Genomic DNA, 27,297 nt, shown 5'->3' on the forward strand with positions numbered 1-27,297 from the left:
GTTGTAAGCATTTTTCATTCTGAATAGAAGTTCCTTATTAAATACATGATTTACAAATGTTGTCTCCCATTCTATAGGTTGTCTTTTAACTTTTTTGACAAGTATTCCTTAAAGTACAAAAGTTTTTAATTTCGATGTAGTCCAACTTATCTGTTTTTTCTTTTGTTGCTTCCCTTTTGGTGTCATATCTCAGAATTCATTGCCTAACCAAAGGTCAAAAAGATTTATGCCTATGTTTCTTCTAAGAGTTTTATAGTTTTAGCTCTTCTGTTTAGATAAATGATCTATTTTGAGTTAATTTTTGTATATTGTGTGAAATAGGGATCCAGTTTCATTCTTTTACATGTGAATATCCAGTTGCCCCAGTACAATTCAATGGAACAATCTTTCCCCATTGAATTATCTTGGCACCTTTGTAATAAAATCAATTGACTATAAATTTGAGGGCTTATTTCTGGGCTCTCAATTCCGTTATCCTAAATGTCTATGCTTATGCTAGTACCACACTGTTTTGATTACAATAGCTTCGTAGTAAGCTTTAAAATCAGGGAGTGTGAGTCCCCTAACTTTGTCCTTCTTTTTCAAGGTTGTTTCGGCTATTCTGGTTTTCTTACATTCCCATATGGATTTTAACATTAGCTTGTCAATTTCTGTAAAAAAAATCCAGGTGAAATTTTAATAGAGATTGTATTGAATATGTAGATCAGGTTGGGGAATATTACCATCTTAAGAATATTAAGTCTCCAGATTTATCAATGTGGGATGTTTTTCCATTCATTTAGATCTTCTTTAATTTCCTTTGTTTTTGTTTATGTTTTGAGACAGGGTCAGGCTCTGTCACTCAGGCTTGAGTGCAATGGCATGATCTTGATTCACTGTAACCTTCACCTCCTGGGATTAAGCCATCCTCCCACTTTAGCCTCTGAAGTAGCTGGGACTGCAGGGGCACACTGCCACACCCAGCTAATTTTTGTATTTTTTTGTAGAGATGGGTTTTTCCATGTTGCCCAGGCTGGTCTTGAAGTTCTGAGCTCAAGCCATCTGCCTGTCTCAGCCTCCCAAAGTGCTGGGATTATGGGAATGAGCCATTATACTCAATCCTAGATCTTCTTTAATTTCTTCCAACAATTTTTTGTAGTTTTCAGTGTACAAGTCATACAAGACTTCTTTTGTTAAGTTTATCCCTAAGTATTTTATTCCTCTTTGATGCTATTCTAAATGGAATTGTTTTCTTAATTTCATTTTTGGAATGTTGATTACTAGTTGTTTTAGTCAGTTCAGGTTGCTATAGCAAAATGTCATTAACTGGGTGGCTTACACAACAGACATTTATTTTTCACAGTTCTGGAGGCTGGGAAGTCCAAGATCAAGTTACCAGAAGATTCTGTTCTTGGTGAGGGCCCTCTTCCTGGCTTGCAGATGGTTTACATGACCTCTTCTTTGTGTGTAGGCTTGGAGAAGAGAGAGAGAAAAGAGAGAGAGAGAGAGAGAGAGGTCATGTCATGTCTCTTCCTCTTATAAGGGAACTAATCCCATCATGACAGCACCACTCTCATGACCTCATCCAAACCTAGCTGCCTCTCAAAGGCTTACCTCCAAAAGCATCACATTAGGGCTTAGGGCTTCAACATTTTAATTTTAGGGTGACGCTAACAATAACAGTAGTGTATAAAACTACAATTGATTCTTACATTGATCTTGTATCCTGTGTCTTTGCTGAGCTTATTTATTAGTTCTAATATTTCAAAAATATATTTCTTAGGATTTTCTATATGCTGGACCACATATTCTGCAAATACAGATCATTTTAATTCTTCCCTTTTTCTCTGGATGTCTTTTATTTCTTTTTGTTACCTAATTGTCCTGGCTAGAACCTTCAGGACAATATTTCTTTTTAGAAGATAAGGGCTCAGAAATGCAGTTTTCCATCACATCATTGAGTCTGTGCCATGAAAGATTCAGGGAACAGAGAGGGGTTTTTTTGAAAGTGATAGTATCATAGTTCTGCTTAACACACCTTCCCCTGATGACATGTTAAAACATCTTAGCAAAGAAAGTGCTGATATGCTGTCATCCATTTTCCAAAGTAATGACACTTTATCAGTAGAAGTCCTAGTGCACGGATTTCCAAGGGTATTTTATCTATAAATCATTTTGGGGGCTGAATGACAGAGCTGGTGTAAAGCTGTATGGAGTTGGTTTTACTTGGACAAGCACTGCCAGATTCAGCACTTTGTCAAATTCCAGAAAAAGACAAATATAACTCCAAGAGAATTAGCCTATAGTAATATTATTAATGTGGTGATTCCATGGGGAAACAGACTCCAAACAACCACAATAGGCTGCTTCTTACTTACCGATGCAGTTGATACGTATTTTATCTTTTGTATATTTGTTTATTCCTGCTCATAATAATGTTCTGGGTGTGGACCTTCTGCTCCCATTATATTTGAGGACAAACAGCTTTTTATGACCTTTACAAGTCCTTAAACACCAGGTGCGGTATCATGCATAGACTGTCTGGATAGTTCATTCTGACTCCTGCACGACTGTAGCGAGTGACTTTGGTGATTGCCTTCCAGTCTCAAGCCTAGCACTTACTTTTCTCCTACGTTCTCAACTACCCTTCTGAATATCTCCCCTAAAATGTATCCCAGGCGCCCCAAGCACAATATGTAGCAAGCTCATCCCCCACTGTCCCTGCTCAAACTGCTCTTCCTCTGTGATTTTCACCTTCTCATAATGATGCTGTTATCTTTCCTATCAGTCTTTCAAGTTTATTTAATGTTGGTACCTTCCTCTCCCATACTTCCTTTATCCAGTCTTTAATGGGTCATGTTGAGTCTACTTGTTTTGCTCCTCTCAAGTGTGCTCACACTTCCCAGCCCCTGCATTCTTGGGCTGTCCACCTACATAGAGTGCCCAGATTTTAGGGTGGCCCCTATTCATCAATTTCTTTAATGTTAATTTGTTGCATGACCAACCTTCAAGCACTGTCCTGATCTCATCACTTCCCTGCCCATACAACCTCAATAGCTCCACATTACTTTTAAAATCGAGCCCAAATTCCATAGCAAGCAAAGTTCTCCTTAATTGGCCCCAGTGTTTCTTTTCCATGTAATTTCCTGCAGGGGCTGAACCTAATACCTTCAGGTATTGTCCCTTCACTTTCTTACTCCCAGATCTTTGCTTATCTATCTCTCCAGTTTTGAACAGCCCAACCCATCTTAGCATTCATCTTATTGTTCTCTTAACTCATCTCGAAGGTGACTGATATGGTTTGGCTCTGTGTCCCCACCCGAATCTCATATTGAATTGTAATTCCCAATGTTGGGGAGAGACCTGGTGGGAGGTGACTGGATCATGGCAGCAGATTTCTCCCTTGCTGTTCTCGTGATAGCAAGTCAATTCTCATGAGATCTGATGGTTTAAAAGTGTGTGGCACTTCTCCCTTGGTTCTCTCTTTCTCTCCTGCTGCCATGGTAAAACGCGTTTGCATCCCCTTCTCTTTCTGCCGTGATTGTAAGTCTCCTGAGGCCTCCCAGCCATGCTTCCTGTATGGCCTGTGGAACTCTGAGTCAATTAAACCTCCATTCTTTACAAATTACCCAGTCTCATGTAATTCTTCATAGCTATGTGAGAACAGAATAATACAGTGACCTTCTCTTTGACGCCTTTCCTGATCTTTCCAATTACAGTATTCTCATGTACTTTCTAATCCTCTAGCACTTTAGCTATAGCTTTCACAGGCATTCACCACTTTCTGTCTTATAAATTAGTCGTGTTTGTGGATGTGTGAATACCCCAATCTCCTGTAAGCTCTTTGCAAGGAAACAGATGTTGACTGAATCCATGACAGAGTATTGCACAGCCACCATGGTTCACATTGCTGCTGGATTGGATCAGACCCTGATCATTTCTCACCTGTGCTATTATAGTCACCTTTATTTATCTCCCAGCCTCCTATTCTTCTCTTCCTGTTGTTTGCTAATTGAAGATACTCTCTAGAGTCACCTGATGAGGTGCTTCTTTTCCTGGTGTGACCTGGTGTCAGCCCATGTCCTCAGGACTCCATCCAGATTCCTTAGCTCCATAGGCCACTTTCTCTCCACCCTAGTCCTCCCCACCCAGAGGTTCAGTGAACTTCCTGAACATACCATGACTGTTCTGTACCAGTGAGCATTCTCCACCTCCAGAGTATGGGGAGGTTACTGGATGCCCTGATAACTCCTTGCTGTCCAAAACATAAGTATTTCATCTTTAAGCATATTCTGTACTCTTCCATTTCCCTGATGTCACTATGAGTCCATGCAGACCTGCTTCCTCAACATCACTCATACGACCTCCTAAACATACCAAAGCACAGTTTTGCTTTCTTACAAAATTATGTATGCACATGTTCATCATTCCCAAAGGTTGTGACCTTCCTGAAGAGCAGAGGCTTTCTTTTTATCTTTATAACATTAGCATCTAGTCATCTGGTAGGTGTTCAATACATGTTTGAATGAATGAAAACAAAACCCAGGAATGCTGAAAACTGGTGAGTGAACCAGAACCAACCATGCCAAGACTGTCTCTTTACAGCCTTCTGTGAAAGAAAAATTGTTCAAACCTGGTGTGCAGTAGAGCTTTCTGCATGATGTAATGCACAGTCTCTTTCTGGGAAGTAATTTACATTTCTGATTAAATGCTTGAGTGATTTTTTGATACTCCTAAATGATTAAGAACTTCTGGGAAGTTAGGGTTGTCCACCCAACAGACTGATGAATCTAATAATCTTTAACCAGACTTTTTTTCTTTTTTGGTTGTCAGTCTTTTCTTGCAGAGAGTATAAAACTTTGATACATTCTTGTAAGTAATTTGTCTGGAAACTTCTTTTGTTTTTTAACAACACAGTTTATCCTAGGACTATTTCTGGGCCCTCCCTCTTGCAAAACAATTTATATATGAATGCAATATTTCATTTATTCTCCGTCTTCACCCCACCCTCTTCTCCCAGCTTTCCTTGTCCCTAAGAATAGGGCATATGCTAGGTCTGGATGGATGAATGGTAGGTCTCATAAGAAGGAAGAGAGGGAACTGTTAGTACTTATGGGGTGGGAGCCTCATGCAGCTCCGTATAACAAAAGAGGAAATGGGGAGGTAAAGCATCCTACAGGGTCCTGAGACTAACAGGTTGGGAGGGCTCAAATAATGCAGCACCTTGTGGACTTGCTAAGGAAGGTAGATCTTATACACACGTCAAAAGATGAAACTGACTTTAGCTAAGGGCCACTGAAATTCACAAAAATGTGCTGCATGTGTTGAGAGTTTTAAGAACAGCATTCTTACTGGTTGAGATGGGCTAGGATATGCCAGAGACGCCAATACTCAAGTCTCAGTGACCTAGAACAACTAAGATTTATTTCTTGCTCATGCAACATGTCCAGCCAGAGGGGTGAGGGCTGTGCTTCACACAGTTACCATGCAGGACCTGGGATAACAAAGATGTTCCCATTTTATGATCATCACAAGGCTCCAGGATTTGTTGCAACAGAGAAGAGAACATAGAGAAGGATGCAGCAGCAATTAAATGATTCTGCTTGGAAGTGACAAACTTCTCACATTACGTTGACCAAATCAGATCACATAGTCACACCAACTTCAAGAAGCACAGGGGAAGATAATCTTCCCACATTCCTGGAAAGAGAGAAACTCTTGAAATATTAATAAATATTAGAAATGCCTACTTTGTGTAGCAAACACAACACAAGGACAGAAAGGCCACTTCAGATCTTGAAGGATGTTTTAGACAGTGACCGAAAAGAGAATTAGATTGACCATCTGTATGTCTGATTAAAAGGAAAGATTTCAGATCTTCAGAATGGCAGTGTGAGGGTTTTGGTAGACCCTCTCCAGTGAAACAGCCATTTAACTGGCAAAAATTATAATCAAACAACAATTTAAAGCCTCTGGAAATTGTCTTAAAAGCATACAGCAAATGGAAAAACATTTATGCAAGAAAATCTATATGCCAGTAAGAGCATTAAGAGTTGGTAGCATTTGAGCCGTGACTCATTCTCATGCCCCTGCCCCCATGTCCATGTGATAGAAGCTCTATCCAGGAAGATGTAGCCAAGAAGATGGGGGCTGCTTCTGTCCACTCCCCAGCTCCTGGTCTAGGACCCCTCTGAGAGGGGCAGGCTGCCAGTGTATCTCATACCCTCTAGCCCTGAGTTGTGGAAGTGCTATTTTAGGCAAGTGTGGCTGAGAAGATCTTTTCCCCACTTAGAGCTTACTTGTGGATCAAGGGCTTTGATTCAGACATGATAGGGCAAGACGTCTGGGGCCCCTCAGTATGCCTAATGGATGAAGACTTTATGCCAAGAGGGGCAAGAAAAGAAAACCAAGGACTATCAACTTTTTCCCTCCACCACCCTAACACACAGTGCCCACTTGTAGAGCAGAAGTTTCACTGCAGAAATTGGCCATTGTCCCCACTCCCAGCTCTGGCATAGTGACATGGGTGTTCTATCTAAAGGGAGATGCAGGTTGTCATAAGAATGGGAATGGAGAGCTCCATTGCACTTGACTAGTCTTTAAAAAAAAATGGAGAGCTCCGCAGTTCTGCCAGAGGAGTAACTTTATTGGAAAGCAACACGAAGCAGTTCTTGCCTAAGTTCATCCACAAAGCAGTAGACCTGTTGGTGGTGAGCAATTAAGGGGTGGGGACTAGTAGCTCCATGAATCTAGTAGCCACATGCAACATGGCAGATTGGAAAGAGACAGCCCAGAATACCCTTCCTAAGGTGATGTTCCCCCCAAGGGCTCCAGAAGCGTGGTGTGCACAAGGCTATATTCACTCAGGAACAATCAGAGAGGGTCATGGGTTAGACTGGAAAGCATTCTCCAAGCCACATAGATCCATCAGTAACATGCAGATTTATTGGAAGACTTGCGGGAAGACTCAAAGGGCATAAGCACGACCTCAGAGCAAACCCCGGCTCAGCAAGCTACTCTGACCCAGAGGTGACTCCTAGGATTCCAGACTTTAAAAAATTACACTCATCCTGGTGATCTGAACAGCTGGGCACCTGCCCAACTCTGCACCCCCTCAGGAGTGCCCACTAAAGAGACCCTCTGAACTACTAGTCCCTGGCTGAACGTGGAGCAAAACTGTAAACTCCCTGAAATTTGAAAGCAGTCTCCAAGATACACACACACACACACACACACACACAGAGTGGTAAAAGGCAAAAAAGAGTCTCTAACTGGCTGAGAGGGTTTAAGCACAATCTTTGACCAAAAAGTGGTTTATGTTGACTCAGGGGCCAGCCTCTAGGAAGCCAAGGGGAGAAACACCTGAGCAGAGACTTCAGAGGCTCCATGTGGTAGGAAAAATAGACATCACAGAGTTAGTCACGCATAGTCCCTAAATGAACAAACAAATGACCAAACAACAAACCCAGAGGGGAGGGAGAAGAGGGGAGGGAAGGATCAGTACACAGAGTTGCTACCATGTATTATCTAAAGTGTCCAGTTCTCAACAAAAAGCTGTAAGTCGTGCAAACAAATAACAAAGTGTGACCTACGCCCAGCAAAGGGAAACAAACCAACCAACAAACAAAAAACAGGCTTGGAAGGCCCCAGAGGTTGAATTCTGCAAACAAAAACTTCAAAGCAGCTATTATGAATATGTTCAAGCACTAAAGAAAACCATATTTAAAGAATTAAGCAACAGAATGACAGCAATGACTGAACATGTAGAAATTATAAAAATGAGCCAAATGGAAATTTGGAAGTTGAAATGTACAATCACTGAAATGAAAAACTTGCTAGAGAGGATCAGTAGTAGATTTAACAGAAGAAAAGATCAGTGTGAACTTTAAAGAGAGATCCCAAGAGATTATGCATTCTAAAGATTAGAAAGAAGAAAGAAAAGGAAGCAGGGCCTCAGATCAATGTGGGGCACCATTTAGCACCCCAATATTTGCATATGGAATGCAGGACAAGACCAGAGAAAGGAATAGAAAAAAATATTCTGTCATAGTGGCTGAAAACTTGCCAGATTTGATGAAAAACACTAACTGAAGCATCCAAGGACCTCCATGAACTCTAAGTGGGAGCAATGCAAAGAGAGCCATATGCAGTCACCCAGACACGTTATAATCGAACTGCTGAAAGTCCAAGTGAAAGAGAAATCTTGAAAGAAGCAAGAGATAAACTCATTATGCACAAGGGAACCCTAATCAAATTAATAGCAGAATTCCCATAAGAAAAATAGAAGCCAGAGGCAATGAAAAAAGTCAATCAACAATCCTATATTACCCAGCCTAGTGGCACATGCCTGTAATCGCAGCATTTTGGGAGGCCAAGGTAGGAGAATTGCTTGAACCCAGGAGTTCAAGACCAGCCTGGGTAACATGGCAAAACCCTGTCTGTATAAAACATTTTAACAATTGGCCTGGTGTGGTGGCATGCACCTGTGTTCCCAGCTACTTGGGAGGCTGAGGTGGGAGGATTGCTTGAGCTTAGAAAGCTGAGGCCTCAAAAAAAAAAAAGAAAAAAAATCCTATATCAAGCAAAGGTAGAAAGCTATGTTTCAAAAATGAAGGCAACCCTCATACATTGGTGGTGGGAATAAAAAATGGGGCAACTGCTTTAGAATACAGTTTGTCAGTCCTTTCAAAAACTTCAACATAGAATTACCCAGCTATTCTACTCCTAGGCTTATACCCAAGAGAAATGAAAACACACATCTGCACAAAAACTTGTATATGAATGCTCATAGCCAAAAAGTGTAAAAAATGTCCAAATGGCCTCAACAAAGGAGGAGATAAATAAGTGTGGTATTTTCCTACAATGGAATATTATTTGGCAATAAAAAGAGATGAAGTACGTGACCTACAGCAGGGAGGAACCTGGAAAACCTTAAGCTTAGGGCAAGAAGCCAATCCCAGTGGATTACATATTGTGTGGTTTCCGACATAGAAAATATCCACAATAGGCGAATTCATAGAGACAGAGGTTGTCTTATTGGCTGCCCAGGGCTAGGAAAAGGGGGAGGAAATGGGGAGTATCTGGCTGTTATCACAAAGGACCACAAGTTAGGTGGCTTAAAACAACAGAAATGTAATCTTTCATAGTTCTGGAAGCTAGAAGTCCAAAATCAAGGTGTTGACAGAGCCATCCGCCCTCTAAAGCCTCTAGGAGAGGATCTTCCCTCCTTCTTTCCACTTCTGGCATCCCAGGAGTTTCCTGGCTTTTAACTCCAATCTCTGCCTCCGTCTTCCCTCTGTGTCTGTGTCTGACTTCACATGGCATTCACCTCTCTGTGTGTCCGTGTCCAAGTTTCTCCCTTCTTATAAAGACACTGCTTATATGAGAATAAGGGCTACCCAAGTGACCTCTTCTGAACTTGATTACATCTGAAAAGATCCTATTTCCAAATAAGGTCACATTCACCAGTACTGGGGATTCAGATTTCAACATACAGAATCCTAATAGATATGGGGGTTTTCTGGAGGGGTGATCACAATATTCTAACATTGATCATAATGATGGTGGCATGACTCGTTGGATATTCTAAAATCCAATGACTTGTGTGTTTTGAATGGATGAGTTGTGTGGTATGGAAATTGTATCTCAAAAATATTGTTTTTAAAAATGAAAGAGAAATAAGAATATCCCTAGAATAAGAAAGAAAAAAAAAACCAGACTTTGTGGCTAGAAGCCCATCTTAAAAAGAAATACTTAAAGGTGGTCTTCAGGTTAAAAGTTAGTGATGCTAAAAGGTAATTCAAATCCACATTTAAACACACACACACACACACACACACACACACACACACAGCCGGGCATGGTGGCTCATACCTATAATCCCAGGACTTTGGGAGCCTGAGGTAGGTGAATTGCCTGAGGCCGGGAGTTTGAGACCAGCTTGGACAACATGGCAAGACCCCATCTCCACAAAACATACAAAAATTAGCCAGACTTGGTGGCAAGGACCTATAGTCCCAGCTGTTCTGGAGGCTGAGGTAGGGCAATGACATGAGCCCAGGAGGCTGAAGTTGCAGTGACCTGAGATTACACCACTCCACTCCAACCTGGGCAACAAAGCGAGACCCTGCCTCAAAAAAACAAAAACAACAGCAACAAACCAGTTCCAGCAAAGGTAATTATGTAAGTAATGATAAAAGGCAGTATAACTATATATTTCTCTTTCTTTTCTTTGCTGATGTAAAAAGCAATTATATAAAAGAGGGGAAGCCATACATTTACTTTCACCCACATAAAGCCAGACAGCCCCAGGATTCCTTCTAAATTTCAGCCATCAGACTGGTTCTGTCCAACTTCCAAGCTGCTCTCCTATCCCAATATTTCCTGTCCTTGGTGGGGGTTCCTGGGGTATTGACCTATTGAAGTTGGCATGATTCTACCAGCACCCACTCCTGAAATGGAAGCCAAACAATTATTTTTTGGGGCATTTCTCGTTGCTACTGATATTGGTTGAGAAACTACATGTGTTCTTTGCTGAAGGAACAAAAACAGTTATCTGAAAGTTAATCACACTTTCTAAATGACAGAAATGTTTGGCTGGAGTTAAAAACTAAAGGTTAAGGATAAAGGTCCATTTTCTTAGATTTAATCCCCTTGGCCTTGGTCCTACCCCAGGCCAGGAGATTTTTAAAAGCAAAGGTTAGCATCTGTCTGAGAACTGACTGGTCCACATATTATACAACATTTGTTTTTTTTCTTTTTTTAAGTGACATCCACTGATTCCAAGCTTTTTATGAGCAGCTCTGATTCTTGGCTGTCTTGAGTAGAGAATTATTATTGGCATTGCCTAAAGTGTGTCAGTTGTTTGAGATGCACTGTTGCCGTATCTGATTACAATGGGGACTCCTAGTATCCTCATCCAGAGAGCAAAGGAGGTTACTTACTGGTATGGGAGTTTTAAGATTCCCACGTTCTGCTATCACTTTTGCTCTGAAATCCCGTGGGGATCCAGTAGGACTCTGTATTCGGAAGTGGTGCACTTCGCATTCACAACAGAGGATCAAGATCAGAGCTTAGTGATCCAACAACCCCTCTCCTAATCTGTGCTGCCAACTCAAGTTGTTTATTACCCTTGGGTTGGAGACACCTTAGAAGAGAGAGCTCCTGTGGGTTACTCCTCTGCTGGAGAGGCACGGAGCCCCCGGGGGAAGACCAAGTGCAGCAGCTCTGGTGGAGGAACTTGGTGACTGCGCATCTGAGGACCGTGGGGGGTTTAAAGCTGCCAGTTCTCCCTGAACCTGAAAAGGTGAGGCAGGGGTGGTGGTGAGAGGGGATGACAGAGTCAGGGGTCGAGGGGCAGAAAGGATGAGCTAAGTCTTTCCTTTTTTTTTACCCCCTCCGTGAGATGGAGTCTCGCTGTGTTGCCCAGGCTGGAGTGCAGTGGCTCCGTCTCGACTCACTGCAACCTCCATCTCCCGGGTTGAAGTGATTCTTCTGCCTCAGCCTCCTGGGTTGCTGGGATTACAGGCACCCACCACAATGCCCAGCTAATTTTTGTATTTTTAGTAGAGATGGGATTTCACCAGGTTGGCCAGGCTGGTCTTGGTCTCCTGACCTCGTGATCCACCCGCCTTAGCCTCCCAAAGTGCTGGGATTACAGGCATGAGCCACTGTGCCCGGCCTGAGCTTGAGTCATTTCTAACCAAAGCTGGGAGAATGGAAAAAGGACCACGAATGGGGGAGCGTCCAGTCAGCCTCCCAGGCAAGAGCCACTGCGCCTGTGACCACAGCAGGATTCCCCCCTCACTGGTATTCCAGCAACGCGCCCTGAGCCCCCGGGAGCTCCCAGAGGAAAATTACTGCCTGTCTGAGAGTCACAGCTGCCGAGTCTGTCTGAACACATGCCCAGGGACAAAGAGCTGCAGGGCAAAGACTGGTGAACATCTGATTAAAATGTCATGTTTCTAGATAAAATTTACTTCTCGGTAGTGATTTAAGAGAAGTCTTACTCATGCTGCTAAGCTCATGTTCATACTCAGAAAATCCTGTCTATGCAGGCTGGACAAGTGGTCTCAGCCTAAAAGCCCTCGGTAGCAACCATGTGATTTAATACACCCACCTCTTGCCTTGACCCCCAATAGAAGTTTCTCAACAACAACAAAAAAGCATGTAGAAAGCAATCATATAAGAGAGGAATCCGTACATTCTTAAAGCACACAATAAGGTATGTGCTTATTATACATTGTATGCCAAGAATTCAAAAGCACACAATATATACTTTCTTTGGCTTTTACGCTTGCTCAGGAGAATATCAGAAAGCGCGGGGCCTTTCTTAGGGAAAGATGGTTTGCTGGGATGCTATTATTTGTTCAAGGAATTCTAACATGGAAATGCATACTGATTTGAAAGAAGCATGTTTAGGGGGTATGTATTGTCAATACCTTAAAATAAACGTGAGTATAAAGCTACAAGGACTGTATCCCTCATGATTTACTTCCTAACTGATCCTTATGACAGAATCATGATATAGGATCCCCATGTTGTCAACTACCCCTTCTGATAAAGATGGTGAGCGAGGCTAAGAAGATGAGTTTGGAATCAAACATGGAATCCCACCCAATTGCTTATAAGCTGTGTGACATCAGGCAAGTTGCCCAAGCTTTCTGAGTCCCGTTTTTTACTTTTTAGAATATAATAATTTTGTTCCAGAGGGATGTTGTGAGAATCACCTTCGAGGCCAAGCCCATGTTTTATTCCAGAGCTTCTCGATGTTACCATGCAAATGAACTACCTGGGATCTTGCTAAGACGCAGCTTTGGAGTCATTATCTGGTGGGGGCTGAGATTCTGCATTGTTAGCAAACTCCCTTGCTCCCGTGCTGGTGCGCTGTGGCTGGTGAGGGGTTCACTTTGGACAGCCAAGTTTTGCAGCACTCACAGTGCGGATGCCACCCCCTGCAGCCCTCCGTGGGGGCCTGGTGAGAGCCTGCTGGGGACCCACCTGGGACTCATAAAGGCCCATCGTTCAGTGACTGATTGGCACAAGTGAAGGCTGGATATCTGCCACTTATCACAGCTAATGGAACTGTCTCCCTTAGATAAATTGAGTTAGAGAATAGCTTTAGGGTTCACAAATTAACTTTATACCTTATTTTCTGAGCCCTTGATGTCTGTGATCCCACTGGGTTGATTTGGTGTGGTTTTGTGGTGAGACCTGTAAGGGAGAGGTGCTATAAATCCAATTTACAAAAAAACAAAGCGACACTGGACCTGGCCCCTGCTCTTCCGTCCATGCCCCACAGTCTGTGCTGGTGATAATGCACTTCGTTCTTTTCATTCTTGGGCATACCCTTTCCATCCCCCATAGCCTAGGCGTAGTCAGGGGGCAGGTCTGGCTAAAGATGGTTTTTGGTCCCTTCATTTCTTTCCCTTTCCTTCCTGTGTCCTCGTCCCCAGACCCCTTTCTCTCCTAGGAGCTCCCGTGAGGACCTGTAGGGACTCCAGTCCATCACAGTCGCTTGCAGACACCCTCCCAGCCAAGGCTGGGTCATTGGTCCCCGTCTGTCGAGAGTTTTGCCAATTGGTTTGTGTACTAATTTCCTGGAGCTGTCTTAACAAACTGGGTGGCTCGGAGGTCAGGAGGCCAGCAGTCAGAAATCAAGGTGTCGGAAGGGCTGATTCCCTCTGGAGCCTCCGAGGAAGAATCTTTCCCGTGCCTCTCTCCCAGCCCTGCTGGTCGCCAGCAACCCTTGGCATTCCTCGACTCGCAGACACAATACTGCAGTCTCTGCTTCCATCCTCATATCGGCCTCTGCCCTGTGTCTTCCTCTGTCCTCTTCTGTGTCTTATAGACACTCTCATCAGATTTAGGGTCCACCCTAATCCAGTGTGACCTTATCTCGATCCTTACTTCAATGACATCAGTGAAGACCATCTTTCCAACAATTCTGAGGTTCCAGGAGGACATAATTTGACGGAGACACGATTCGGCTCACTAGAGTTTGGAAGAATTTTTCTGATGGGAGGTTTGGAGGATGGGAGAAAAAGAACAGGAAAACCAAATCAGAGAAGGAAATGAACTTGTCCCTGAGAAGTGCATGGAGCTATAGGGGATCCACGAGACCCATTGGTGCCCGCACCAGGACACAAACTGGTCTCCTCTGTCTGGCTACTGTGGGGTAGCAGGATGGGCAGGGCACAGAATGCCTGGCAGATGATGGGCGAGAGATGCCAGGAGGATAAAAGGCACTTTTTAGGTCCCATGGGCTGTGAGAAAGCTTTGTACCTGGAAGTCAGGGGAGTTTGGGGTCAAATAAGGACACATTATTATGCTTGGCTACTGAGAAGCTCATTTGACATTTGGAAAATAAAAAATGAAATTGTCGAGAGATCAGGCATTGCTAATATAAATAGCAGAAATTAGGGGCCCAGCCTCCCCTGCAAGTGGGACTGACAGACGAGAGCTCAGGAAAGAGCTTGCGGGTAGGACCTTGGAGATGAGGGCCTCAGAGCAGTGGGGTCTCCTGAGGCGAGAGGCAGTGCCTGGGGACGGATGTGGGGGAGGAAGTTGCAAAGAGAGACATCCTGGGTCTGCACACAGCTCACGAAGGAACACATGGAAGCAGACAGGAGGCGAGGCCAGGCGTCATTTTGCCTGGATTCCTCAGGCAGGAGGACATTGCAGAAGACTTTGAGATGAGGGCAGGCCGGGCTTGGGCTGAGCTGCAGGCGGTCTTACAGTAAGACAATCCCCCTGCTCCGTATGTTTCATTGTGGTAAAATATACCTAACATAAAATTTGCCATTTTAGCCTTTTTTCTTTTTTCCTTTTTTCTTTTTTTTTTTTTCCTGAGACTGGATCTCACTCTGTCACCAAGGCTGGAGGGCAGTGGCATGATCACAGCTCACTGCTGCCTCCACCTCCCGGGTTCAAGTGATTCTTGTGCCTCAGTCTCCTGAGTAACTGGGGTTACAGGTGCGTGCCACCACGCCCGGCCACTTTAGCCATTTTAAAGTGTACAATTCAGTGGCATGAAGTACATTCACATTGTCGTGTACGTCCCTTATTTTTTTTATCATGAGTGAGGGACCGAGGGTGATGACAGTGGGGAGGACCTGTTGTTGGTGACAGAGTGCCATGAGGAGGTGGGGCTAGAGTCTTGGGTTAAGGGGGAGAAGAGGGCAACTCCTCCCCTCCAGCTTGTGATAAAAGGAGCTTAGGTTCTGCAGAGAGGTGGACTTTGTGGAAGTCTGGAAAGCACAGTGGAGATACTGTTCAGGAATAAAAGGACACCGATTGCTGCTGTGTCCCCTCAGGATGTGGCCCTGCTAATGCCAAATTTGCTTTGAAAGCCAGAGAAAAGCCCTCGATATTGATAAACAATCTCTGATACAAAAGTGCACAGATACTTTTAGTATCTTTACTCTAGGAAAACAGTACAGTAAATTGAGAAGAGACTTCAGTGTAAGTTCTCTTCAAATACGTGGGGCATCCTTACACTAAAAAAGCGTTTGCTATTTATCCAAAATCCAAATTTAACTGGTATCCTGTATTTTTATTTTTTGGCAACCATATTCTGATGGGACTTTGATATCTGGGCTAACTAAATCCAGAACTTTTACTAACTGTGCCCCACTGTGATGGGGTCTTCTCACCAGTCGCTAATCCATCAGAAGCACACCGCAGGTTCAGGCGTACATGGCCAGCCCATTCCTAGCCCGCCACACTGCTACCCAGACAGAACATCCACTGCGTCCACATTCCCCCCAGGCTGCAAGGAGTTCCCAGGAGACTTTGTTTTCCTCTTCAAATCTGTGCACTTGGGTCTGGTTTCACCTGCAGAGAAGTGGGTAATGGCTGATAGAGGAAGATGCAGGTCCCTGAGACAGTCGCTTCTGCTCCACAGTGCCATCTAGAGGAAAGCCAGGACATATGCTCTGAGGATCGCAAGGCTGGGGTGTTAATAAGGAGGCCCTTAGGAATTCTGGGGTGCCCTGTTCTCCTCATTATGATCCCGATCCCAGGCAGAAATGCCTGTGGGTTATCACTGCAAAAGGAAAACAACAACAAAAATTTCATCCAGGATTAAAACCACCATTTCGAAAGCACATCATTAAAGCAAGCTGTGACCCAAATATTGGTTGCGGTGTGCTTAAGAGTTTTTCAAGCAATTGAAAAGAGTGGAAAAGTGAAACACCAAGAAAAAAGAAAAAGTAAAAAAAAAAAAAAGCAGAGTAAGGAATGTTGTTGGATGATTCTCTGCGAGCCAAGGGGGACTTTTTTTATTTAAAAATATGTAAGCTTTGGTGTTGAGGGAGAACTACTGCAAAACTAGACTTGAATTACCATCGCAGCAGGATTTTGAAAATTTATGAAGAGTGGCAGTCTGGGCGTGAGGGTGTCTATAGCCTGGATGAAGGTGCTTATGAAATAAAAGGCATGTCAATGGGAAATGTGGCCTCTGGAAACATGAAGTTAAATTCAGTGCAAAGAGTAGGACAACCTCACATATGTCCTTGTGTGCAAGGGAAATCAGCTGCCCTCTTGGCTGCTTTCTCACATTCTGATAGGGCATTGCCACTCCATCACACAGAGCTGTCTATAAGACATTGATGGAGTACTATGGAAAGCTCAGGGGCATGCACAATGGGTCTTAGTCCCTTTACCACTCATTTGCTTTATAATTAGTGGAAGCAACTTAAGTTCTCCTGTCAGTTTTTATGCACTTCAAAGGACTACTAATAAAATTTGAATTTATAGAACATAGTCCCCCAAGGGGCATTTTGTGTTGGTGATAATATTCTACTAACTTGAAAAGTTGCAGCAAAGATGCTCCTTCCACTAAACTCTAAGTCTCTTTTTCTCTCTCCTTCTCTCTCTCTCTCTCCCCTTCTCTCTCTTTCTCTCTCTCTCTCTCTTTCTCTCTCTTTCGCGCTCTCTCTCTCTCTCTCTCTCTCTCTCTCTCACTCTCGCTCTCACTCTCTCAAAGGGTCAGAATGCCTGGGTTCTTACCTTCATATTAGCTCTGAAATAGACTTCAAGATAAAACCTAGCTACATCGTTCTGGCTGAAACTTTATAGGTGTTAGGTATAAAGTAAGCACCCTGGGTCTTGCTTCTGTTAATGGACTTGCAATTGTCGAAGCTGCCACTACGTGGCGTCGTGAGTCACAGTGAATCCTAGTGAGTCGTAGGCATGAAACCTAAGTCCTGGCTGTCCCCAGTCAAGGCTATTAATGGTCCCAGGTAAGTATGTAAACTAGTCAGCAGTGTTTATGTTTTCATAAACATCACATTGATATTGATATGGATGCAAACCTCTGGCAATAATTATTAGCTGATTTATTTTTTAAATATTGTATTTATTTTTACTATAATAAACATTTATTTTCCAATAACTATATTATATGTATTGTATAAATAATATCCTTTGGAGTAAGGGTTAAAGAATGTGGGCTGGCATCAGCGATGTGCCTTCAGAATGTGTCTTATCAACTCTAGTTTTTCATACTCTGTTTTAGAAAGAACATACTTTACTCCTCAGTTCCACGGTGAATATTCAAGAGTCTTCTATATGGAAACTGTCACATCGTGCTTGTGTCTTGGTGTCAGATATTCTCTAATACCTGTTTATAACTCACCAAGGAAAATGCTTACTTACTTGTTTCCAAGCCCTTCTTCTATTTCTGAAAGCCCCTTTTCTACTTTCAAGCAGGGCTTAGCTCTTATCAAATTCTACACTTTGTTTTAGGTTGTAGAAGAGTACTTACCCTAGGCAAGGTGTGCAGAAAACAATTCCTCTGGTCTTTACAATATGTGTAATGGTCTCTTTCAATCTGGAGAGTTTCATAGGCAGCCAACTATCCTCTTTCCTCCCTTTAAAATGTAAATGTATTTAAATCAATAGAGTGTGATGGTTAACAGCCTAGGCTCTGTGGTCAGGCATGCTTGGACTTGAATGGTTGTTCTGATACTATCTCTTCTCTTCTCTAGGCCTCATCTGTTTCCTCATCTGTTAAATAAGGATATTAAAGTATCTTATTTCCTAGAGTGGTTGTAAAGATCAAATGTGGTAATGCTTATACTAGGTGGTCATAATAATGGCTCTGTTGAGATTAGCTATTATTATTATTTTATTTCATTTTTATGTATACTCTATTTCCTTATACAACACATTAGAGGCTACTTATAAGACTATCTACCTTAAAATAGTAGTCAGTGCCAGAAGACTTTTGAATTAAAATGAAAGAGTGAGGCTGGGCAGGGGCTTGTGGGGTATGAAACACAGGTATTGTAAGATACAAGTACTCATAAACTTCACTCAGTTACTTAGAATTAGCCACATATTTGTTTCTAAGCTTCCCACTAGCTACAGTGAAAAGAGAATCAGGTTCACTCATGTGATTCCTATGGACCACAGGGCAAAACCTACCAGTCTCTCAGCGAAGTTTAATGGGTCGTGGTTCTTAATTTCAAGAATATATATTCTTTATGTGGGGCATCGTGTGAACAGAGACAGTAACCCTAACAATAGCCCTATATGAGGTATCATATACACTTTAAAAATATAAGCCAAGGGACTAGTTAAGAGGTAGTTCTGCTCCCCGGAGGACTGGGAACAAGATCATGTGCTGGGCAGAATTCTGAGATTCACACCCCCTGGTGTACACCTCCTGCACAATCTCTTCCCCTTTGGGTGTGGGCAGGACAGTGTTGGCTGTCACTCCAATTAGATTATGGGATATACAAAGTGAAGTCCTGACGTAATGAAGTCCCTCATCAGTGGCTTTAAGTAATCAAAAGGAGATGATCCTGGGTGTTCTGACCTAATCAGCCCATTAAAGAAGATCTAGAGTTCAAGGAGAGTCTCTGCTAGCCTTGAAGAAGGATGCTGCCATGCTGTGAGAGAGCCACATGGCCAGGAACTGAGGGCAGCCTCTAGGAGCTGAGAGAGACCTTCAGGTGACAGCTGATGAGGCAACAGGGACCTCAGTCCTACAATCCTGAGGACTTGGATCCTGCCATCAGCCTGAATGAGCTTGGAGCAAGATCCTGAGCTCTGGATGAGAGCACAGCCAGCAAACATCTTGATTTCAGCCTTGTGAGACCTTGCACAGAGAACCCAGTTATACCATTGCCTGGACTTCGGACCTACAGAAACTTTGAGATCATCAAAAAGGTATTGTTTCAAGCTGCTGAGTTTGAGGCAATTTGTTGCACAGCAATAGAAAACTAATGCAAACCATATGGCTGGAATCCACAGACTTTGAGTAGATTCAGAAATCCAGAACATCTAGGGCATTTCCCAAACTAAACTTAACATTCATGGGAGATGCTAATAGATATGTCACATTAAAAACAAAACAACTTTTTTGGTAGACCCTGACTCTTCTCATTAGAAAGGCCTTTGCTCTACTGGTGGGGCAGAGAGTCAGGTTCCTGGGTTTTAAGCAACAGAAATAAACTGACTCACATTTGCAGAAGAGAGTTTTTGGAAAGGCTATAGTGAGGTCATGGAATCAAGAAGCAGGCTGAAGAAACAGTCTCAGAATGAACAGGAACCTGAAAACTCCTGGGGTCTCACTACCAAAAAAAAAAAAAAAATCCTGATGACCCCATAGCCACCAAAATAAAAGAATTTCATCTGTTCCTTTTCCCTGTCCCCACTGTTATCAGATAAATCCCCTCAAGGTTCAACAGCTCAGCAAAGTCTGAGTGGCCTGGCACTTAGCCACAGGAGAGCAGGAAACTTGAATTAACAGGTGTGCCAAGATGCACATATTGAGCGAAAGGTCATTCTCCCAAGCTCAGCTATAACCCAACGGAGAGAGAATGAATGATGGGCCACCCAAAAACAAAGGGGGTTCACAAAAGTAGATCGGGCTTGCAAGTTTAGGGGTAGAATCTGAGACTTCCTCCTTTATGTCTGAGTGAAAGGGGAAGTCACTCTTGTAAGAAACGGTGAAGATTTTGGAGCCACCAAATCCAAAGCTTCAGGAGAAGTAGAGAGAGGGAGCAGGGGACGTGGGTGGGACTATGGAGGCAGTGGAAGGCTGGGCAATGTGGCTCTTCCTTGTGAAATCCAAGATTTTGAACAGATCGAATGCTGCACGGAGTGGGTGAGGAGCCTGAGCTCTGTGCCTGTGCAAATGAGAAGAGATACTGAACCATGAAGCTTTCACTTCTGAGCATTAGCAGAAACTGCAGGAAGATTTCTGACTTTCACAAGCTATGGAATCTGCTGGAGTCGGAGCAGTTTTACCCCGTAAGAAAATGGATCCCCGGCTACCGCTGAAACTATATGTATTTGGCAAGTAGTGTATCCTAAAGCCGCTCTTTGGAAACTCATCATAAAACTAGCATATCCAAAGCTCTGTGCTATGTTTGGGCCTCCCCACTCCATGTTGCTGTATTTGTCGTGGTGGCTGCAGGCTTATGATTGCTCAGGTTTGCTCAGTTCCATAAATTCTCACTAAATGCTGCATTTGTTGAAGGAGTCCTGTTGTAGCTTCATGGCTGTTTTTGCTGTTGTTTTTCAACATGTGCATTATCTTTCTAAGTGACTGAATGGTTAAGAGTTTGGTGTGCATAGTTGCACATTTTCATGAACTGTTGCATTTTGTTAATGCATATTACTCCTTGACTTCAATGTATTTTATCAGTATTGATTGAATGTAAAGATTTTCAGTAAGATTCATTTATTCATTCAAAGAGTATTGATGTGCCAGCCACCATTCTAGGAACGTGGGAGTACATTAATGAAGAAAAGAGACTAAGATTTGTCTTAGTCTACTCAGGCTGCTATAACAGAACACCTTAGGCTGGGTAATTTATAAACAGTCGTGTTTACTGCTCACAGTTCTGGGGATCAGGAAGTCTGCAGACGTCTAAAATGAAGGCACTAGCAGATCCGCTGTCTGGTGAGAGTCTGCTCCTTAGAGATGGCTGCTTCTTGGTGTCTTCACATGACAGAGGGGGCACACAAGCTCCCTCGGGCCTCTTTATTTTTATTTTTTATTTTTTCAGGAATAGGGTCTTGCTCTGTTGCCCAGGCTAGAGTGCAGTGGTGCAATCATAGCTCACTGTAACCTCAAACCCTTGGACTGGCGCCATCCTCCTGCCTCAGCCTCTCAAGTAGCTGGGACTGCAGGTGCACACACCACCCGGCTGGTTATTTGTTTATTTGTTTTTATGGATGAGGGAGTGTCGCTATGTTGTCCAGGCTGGTCTTGAACTCCTGGCCTCAAGCAGTCCTACCTCAGCCTCCTGTGTCCTTGGGCTTACAGGCATGAACCAATGTGCCCAGCTCAGACCTCTTTTATAAGGGCACGAATTCTATTCGTGAGGACTTCATGACCTAGTCACCACTCACAAGCCCTGCTTCTTAATACCTCCACGTTGGGGATTAGAGTTCAATGTATGAATTTTGGAGAGACACAAACTTTCAGACCGTAGCAGATCCCTGCCCTGAGGGGTACATGTACCCCCGCCACACACACAACACACACACGGCACACACCGTACACACACACATATACATACACACACCACACATATATACCCCACACACATATACATAAACACACCACACACACATACATACACACCACACAACACACATACACAGATACCACACACACACCTCACACAACACACATACATACCGCACGTACACACACACCACACACACACCACACACATACACATACACACCACACATACACACACACACCACACATACACATACACACACCACAAATGCACATATGCACACCACACACACATACACACACCACACACAGACACACCACACACATGCACCACACACGTACACACACACCGCACATACCACACATACACACACCACATACACCACACACACATTCACACATCACACACAGACACACCACACACATACACCACATACACAAACATACACACCACACACCACACATAATACACGCACCACACACACACCACACACATACACACCTCCACACACATACACACACACCACACACATACACATATACACACACCACACACATACACACCACACACATACACACCACACACATGCACATATACACACACCACACACATACACACCACACACATACACATATACACACACCACACACATACACACCACACACATACACATATACACACACCACACACACACCACACACATGTACACACCACACACATACACACACACCACACACATACACATATACACACACCACACACACACACACACACTTGTGTGCCGTTCTGCAGTTAAGTAAAAATCTTGGGTAACTTTTTCAGACTTTGTCCTAAACTAATTTGATCAAGGAACTTTTTTAAAGGATACGTACCACGTTTTGTAGAGTAGTGTTGTGTTTAATATGCCACTCTGGAAATGCTTATAAAGGCATCGCTGGGCTGTGTGTACTTCAGGAAAGTCATCCATAGACACCATTTGTTTCCAAATTTGATAAGAGTTAGGCAGCAGAGAGACTAAATTCTCCACCAAGATCTGGAGTGCAGATATCCTTGTTGCCACTTAAAGGCAAATCTGTATGCCTCGCACATCACATGAGTAGGGGTGACTTTGGTGAATCCTAAGGCCATACTGGAGCTTGTCACTTGGCTAAACATCTATCTCAGACCTGCTGACAGGACCAATGTATTTCTATGGGGTTCTGGATCAAGCAGTCCAGCCTCTTACTGGATCATGTCTCTCAAGTCAGCCTCTGTGGAGTTACATCCGCTTCCCCCGGGACGCGGTGCGAGACCAGCACATAGTGAGCATGGAGCTCACTAGATTGAGTGGAATGTTCCTGGGCTGTGGGGACTTCACGAGACCACATCTAATTTTTGCACAAATATCTGTCACTCACCACCTACCTGTGCTCGGCTGGTTACTTGGTTGGGATGTTTTGACAGGAAGTAGGAGACTTGGTTAAATGTCTGTATAACTTCGAGCTGCTTAAAGAGAGAGACACTTTGTACTAACCCCAACAGGTTTCCTTACGCACCTGATTACGACAAAGAATCTCGGGTTCTTGCTTCGGAGAATCTCGGGTTCTTGCTTCGGAGAGTGTCTGAGCAGCTTTGCTGCACGCTGGCTTGTTCATCTGAGCTGGAACAGCCTGCGGTCCAGAGCCCCAGGGTGACTCATGAACATGTGTGTGACGAGAGAAAAAACGGTTTGGGGCAATATTATTTTTTGGAAATAACTGCCTTTGAGGCTGTCTTCCTGGTTATTTTGAGGATGTGTGATTCACAGAAGAGAGAGGGACCTACACATTGGTCATCCTCAAGGTTTTCAGGGCCATCCTAGAATAGTGTTCACCCTGGATCCCAGGAACAGACCTCTTTATCAATGGTGGCATTCCTTTACATCCTCAGCTAAGTATAGTTGTGATTGCTTTAGAGCACTCCAAAAAGAGTGACTACAGTGGCTGCTTTTGCCTTTATACTTTGAAAGAATGTCCACAACAATAAATATTTATGAAGCTTTATAATTAAAAAATACATTCTTTAGAGAATACTAATGATGAAAAGACCACCCCCACCTCCCCTGTTCATTTTACCAATGAGGAAATTGAGGCCCTGCGGTCAGATAAATTCATTGAAAGCTCCCTAGTAGGGGATGACCTGAGATTATATCTTGAGTCCTCTTGAAGGAAGCCAATCTGACACATGTATGTCCCCCATAGGGCCATCACATTCTTAGGGTCACACTATACTCTAGTGCCATATTAGTCCATTCTCATGCTGCTATAAGGACAAACCCAAGACTGGGTAATTTATAGAGGAGAGAGGTTCCATATGACTGGGGAGGCCTCACAATCATGGCAGAAGGTGAAGGAGGAGCAAAGGCACATCTTACATGGCAGCAGGAAAGACTGTGTGTGCAGGGGAAATGCCCTTTATAAAGCCATCAGATCTTTTTTTTTTTTTTTTTTTTAAATATAATACATCACTTTATTTATTTATTTTTTTTAAATTTATTTATTATTATTAAACTTCAAGTTGTAGGGTACATGTGCACAACGTGCAGGTTTGCTACATATGTATACTTGGGCCATGTTGGTGTGCTGCACCCATCAACTCGTCATTTACATCAGGTATAACTCCCAGTGCAATCCCTCCCCCCTCCCCCCTCCCCATGATAGGCCCCGGTGTGTGATGTTCCCCTTCCCGAGTCCAAGTGATCTCATTGTTCAGTTCCCGCCTACGAGTGAGAACATGCGGTGTTTGGTTTTCTGTTCCTGTGATAGTTTGCTAAGAATGATGGTTTCCAGCTGCATCCATGTCCCTACAAAGGACACAAACTCATCCTTTTTTATGGCTGCATAGTATTCCATGGTGTATATGTGCCACATTTTCTTAATCCAATCTGTCACTGATGGACATTTGGGTTGATTCCAAGTCTTTGCTATTGTGAATAGTGCCGCAATAAACATACGTGTGCATGTGTCCTTATAGCAGCATAATTTATAATCCTTTGGGTATGTACCCAGTAATGGGATGGCTGGGTCATATGGTACATCTAGTTCTAGATCCTTGAGGAATCGCCATACTGTTTTCCATAATGGTTGAACTAGTTTACAATCCCACCAACAGCGTAAAAGTGTTCCTATTTCTCCACATCCTCTCCAGCACCTGTTGTTTCCTGACTTTTTAATGATCGCCATTCTAACTGGTGTGAGATGGTATCTCATTGTGGTTTTGATTTGCATTTCTCTGATGGCCAGTGATGATGAGCATTTTTTCATGTGTCTGTTGGCTGTATGAATGTCTTCTTTTGAGAAATGTCTGTTCATATCCTTTGCCCACTTTTGGATGGGGTTGTTTGTTTTTTTCTTGTAAATTTGTTTGAGTTCTTTGTAGGTTCTGGATATTAGCCCTTTGTCAGATGAGTAGATTGCAAAAATTTTCTCCCATTCTGTAGGTTGCCTGCTCACTCTGATGGTAGTTTCTTTTGCTGTGCAGAAGCTCTTTAGTTTGATGAGATCCCATTTGTCAATTTTGGAAAGCCATCAGATCTTGTGAGACTTACTCACTATCAAGCGAACAGCACGGGAAAAACCCACCCCCATGATTCAATCACTTCCCATCAGTTCCCTCCCATGACATACGGGGATTAAGGGAACTACAATTCAAGATGTGATTAGGCTGAGCGCACAGCCAAACCATATCAAGTGCTATCTTAGCAAAATCGCCACCAAAACAAGCATGAAAATTCCAAACACAGGCCACTAGATAGACCATAGGAAGAACAATTTTTACAGCACCAGAACTAATTCGATCTCAGATGGAAACATTTGCATCAGGTGACGTAGATTTTTTTGCTGCTCTGTACACATTGGAGAATGACTGTGAACGTGCCATCAGTTTGAGTCGGAGGTGACAAGTAGGTTTTAGCAAGTAGGTGAATTTGCAAATATGGAATCATGAACAATGAGAATCGGCAAGGTTTCTTCATTCCTTTGAGGTGGGATGTAAGCCCCCAGGCACTTAGGAAGGTGGGAGGGAGATGGATGAAGATGAGGATTACGGTCTCTGCCCTTTATTAAGAGCCTCCTGTGCATCGGTAAGGCTGATCACTTGATGTTTTACTGAGGCTGACCACAAGCCCCAGGGAGCAGAAGTGTATAGACACAGGCAGAGCCCCCTCTTCTTGCTTTGGTGTATCCCATTTTGTAAATCAAGAGTCAAGACCATGACCATGAAGAATTCAGGGTGGAGACAGAAAAGGGCAATTTATTTAGTCCCACCAGCCGAGAACCAGAATGCCAAAGCTCCAGAATCCTGCAGCCCTGGGACAAATGCCCTAAGGATGCAGAAGCCCATGGAATCCCAGAATTCCAATTGTCCTTCGGCCCAGCTCCAGCTTCCAGGCTATCTGGTACCATGAACTACTGCCAATGCCTCATGTTCTCTTTGTTTCTAAAGTTCTTGTCTGAGCAGGGAAGTGGTAGGGGTCTGAAGGAGGCCTGGGCCTAAGAGGGGTTCTCAAGAGGGAGATTATGCTCTGGCGTGTTGCCATCAAAGAACTTTGTTTCCTAACATTTATTCTTCAGCTCAGCCTCAGGTGTACCTGCCTAGCTGGCGTTAAACTAATGAATCTAACATTCCCTTCCCTTTGCATTGGGGTTTGAGTATGAAACCTGTTTGACAGTGAATTGGGGGGAAATTTGTTTGGATTTGCCTTGATGAGGCCTTTTTCAAAGATTGGGGAGGCCACTGGTTTCTCTTAAAAGTCAGCAGCGCCCCAGGGAGGATGTAGGGACTGTCCTTCCACGCTTGTCTTAGATTTCCGCCTCTCTGGAAACATCTGGCCACTGGTTGATTGACACGGCGTATACTTTGTAAAAACAAACAATGTGATATTGTACCTCAGGGGAACTAGCACATGATAACATGGCTTGCTTAAGGAAGTTATAAAGAAGAAAAAAGAAACTGGGAAAATTCGGTTACTTCTGTTAATTCTGTTAATGGGAATCAGAACAATTCTAAGATTTTCCATTGGGTGGCATTTTATTTAATGTTACTACGTACAGTCACACATCGCTTAACAACAGGGATACCCTCTGAGAAATGTGAAGTTAGGCGATTTCATTATTGTGTGAACATCATGGAGTGCACTTACACAAGCCCATATGGTCTAGCCTACTACGCACCTGGGCTACCGGGTCTAGGTACCTGGGTTACCTTTTGCTCCTAAGGTACAAACCTGTACTGCATGTTGCTGTACTGAACACTGTAGGCAGTTGTAACACAATGGTATTTGTGTATCTAACTGTATTTTAACATAGAAAAGATACAGTGAAAATGCTGCATTATAATCTTACATCCTATCATACCATTATCATATACGCAGTCTGTTGTTGGCTGAAATATCATTATGCGGTGGATGACTATACATGCTTCCAGTCAGGGCAGGTCCACAATCTAAATTATTTCTGGGAATTGCCCTTTAAAACTTCTGAAGAGTGGGGAAATTTGCTTAGGTGGGATTCTCTTGCTTTTTGCACTAATTAAATACATTTTTAAAAGGTTGCTTCTCCACGCTCTGCACACCTCTTACCATCATTCTTATAAAGACTAGAAGTTTGAGCATAAAGACAATTTTTTTTCATAGTTGCATACTTCTACCTTGAATAAGCCTGGCAAAAAGTTTATGGGTGCTGCATACACGCATGCTTGATGAATGAATGCATTAGGAATTACGGCTACAGCAGTGTGCTACTTGGATGCATTTAATTAGAATTATCAGTCTATACAGATGCTCCTTGACTTATGATGGGATCATGCCCTGATA

The 27,297-nt window shown here is 43.3% G+C and overlaps 1 protein-coding gene and 1 long non-coding RNA gene across 2 annotated transcripts in view; one reads left to right on the top strand and one right to left on the bottom strand.

Annotated features, from left to right (window-relative positions):
• Positions 1-27,297, top strand: part of GNA14 (G protein subunit alpha 14) — a 221,024-nt gene that overhangs the window by 168,489 nt on the left and 25,238 nt on the right. The gene's annotated exons all lie outside the window — the stretch shown is intronic.
• Positions 1-27,297, bottom strand: part of LOC119624380 (uncharacterized) — a 73,687-nt gene that overhangs the window by 45,391 nt on the left and 999 nt on the right. Inside the window, exon 2 of the long non-coding RNA XR_005240459.2 lies at positions 17,638-17,852. This is a non-coding gene — a long non-coding RNA (uncharacterized lncRNA). The remainder of the gene's footprint in view (positions 1-17,637; positions 17,853-27,297) is intronic.

Source organism: Chlorocebus sabaeus, chromosome 12 (assembly GCF_047675955.1).
Source record: "Chlorocebus sabaeus isolate Y175 chromosome 12, mChlSab1.0.hap1, whole genome shotgun sequence".
NCBI classification, from domain to species: domain Eukaryota; kingdom Metazoa; phylum Chordata; class Mammalia; order Primates; family Cercopithecidae; genus Chlorocebus; species Chlorocebus sabaeus.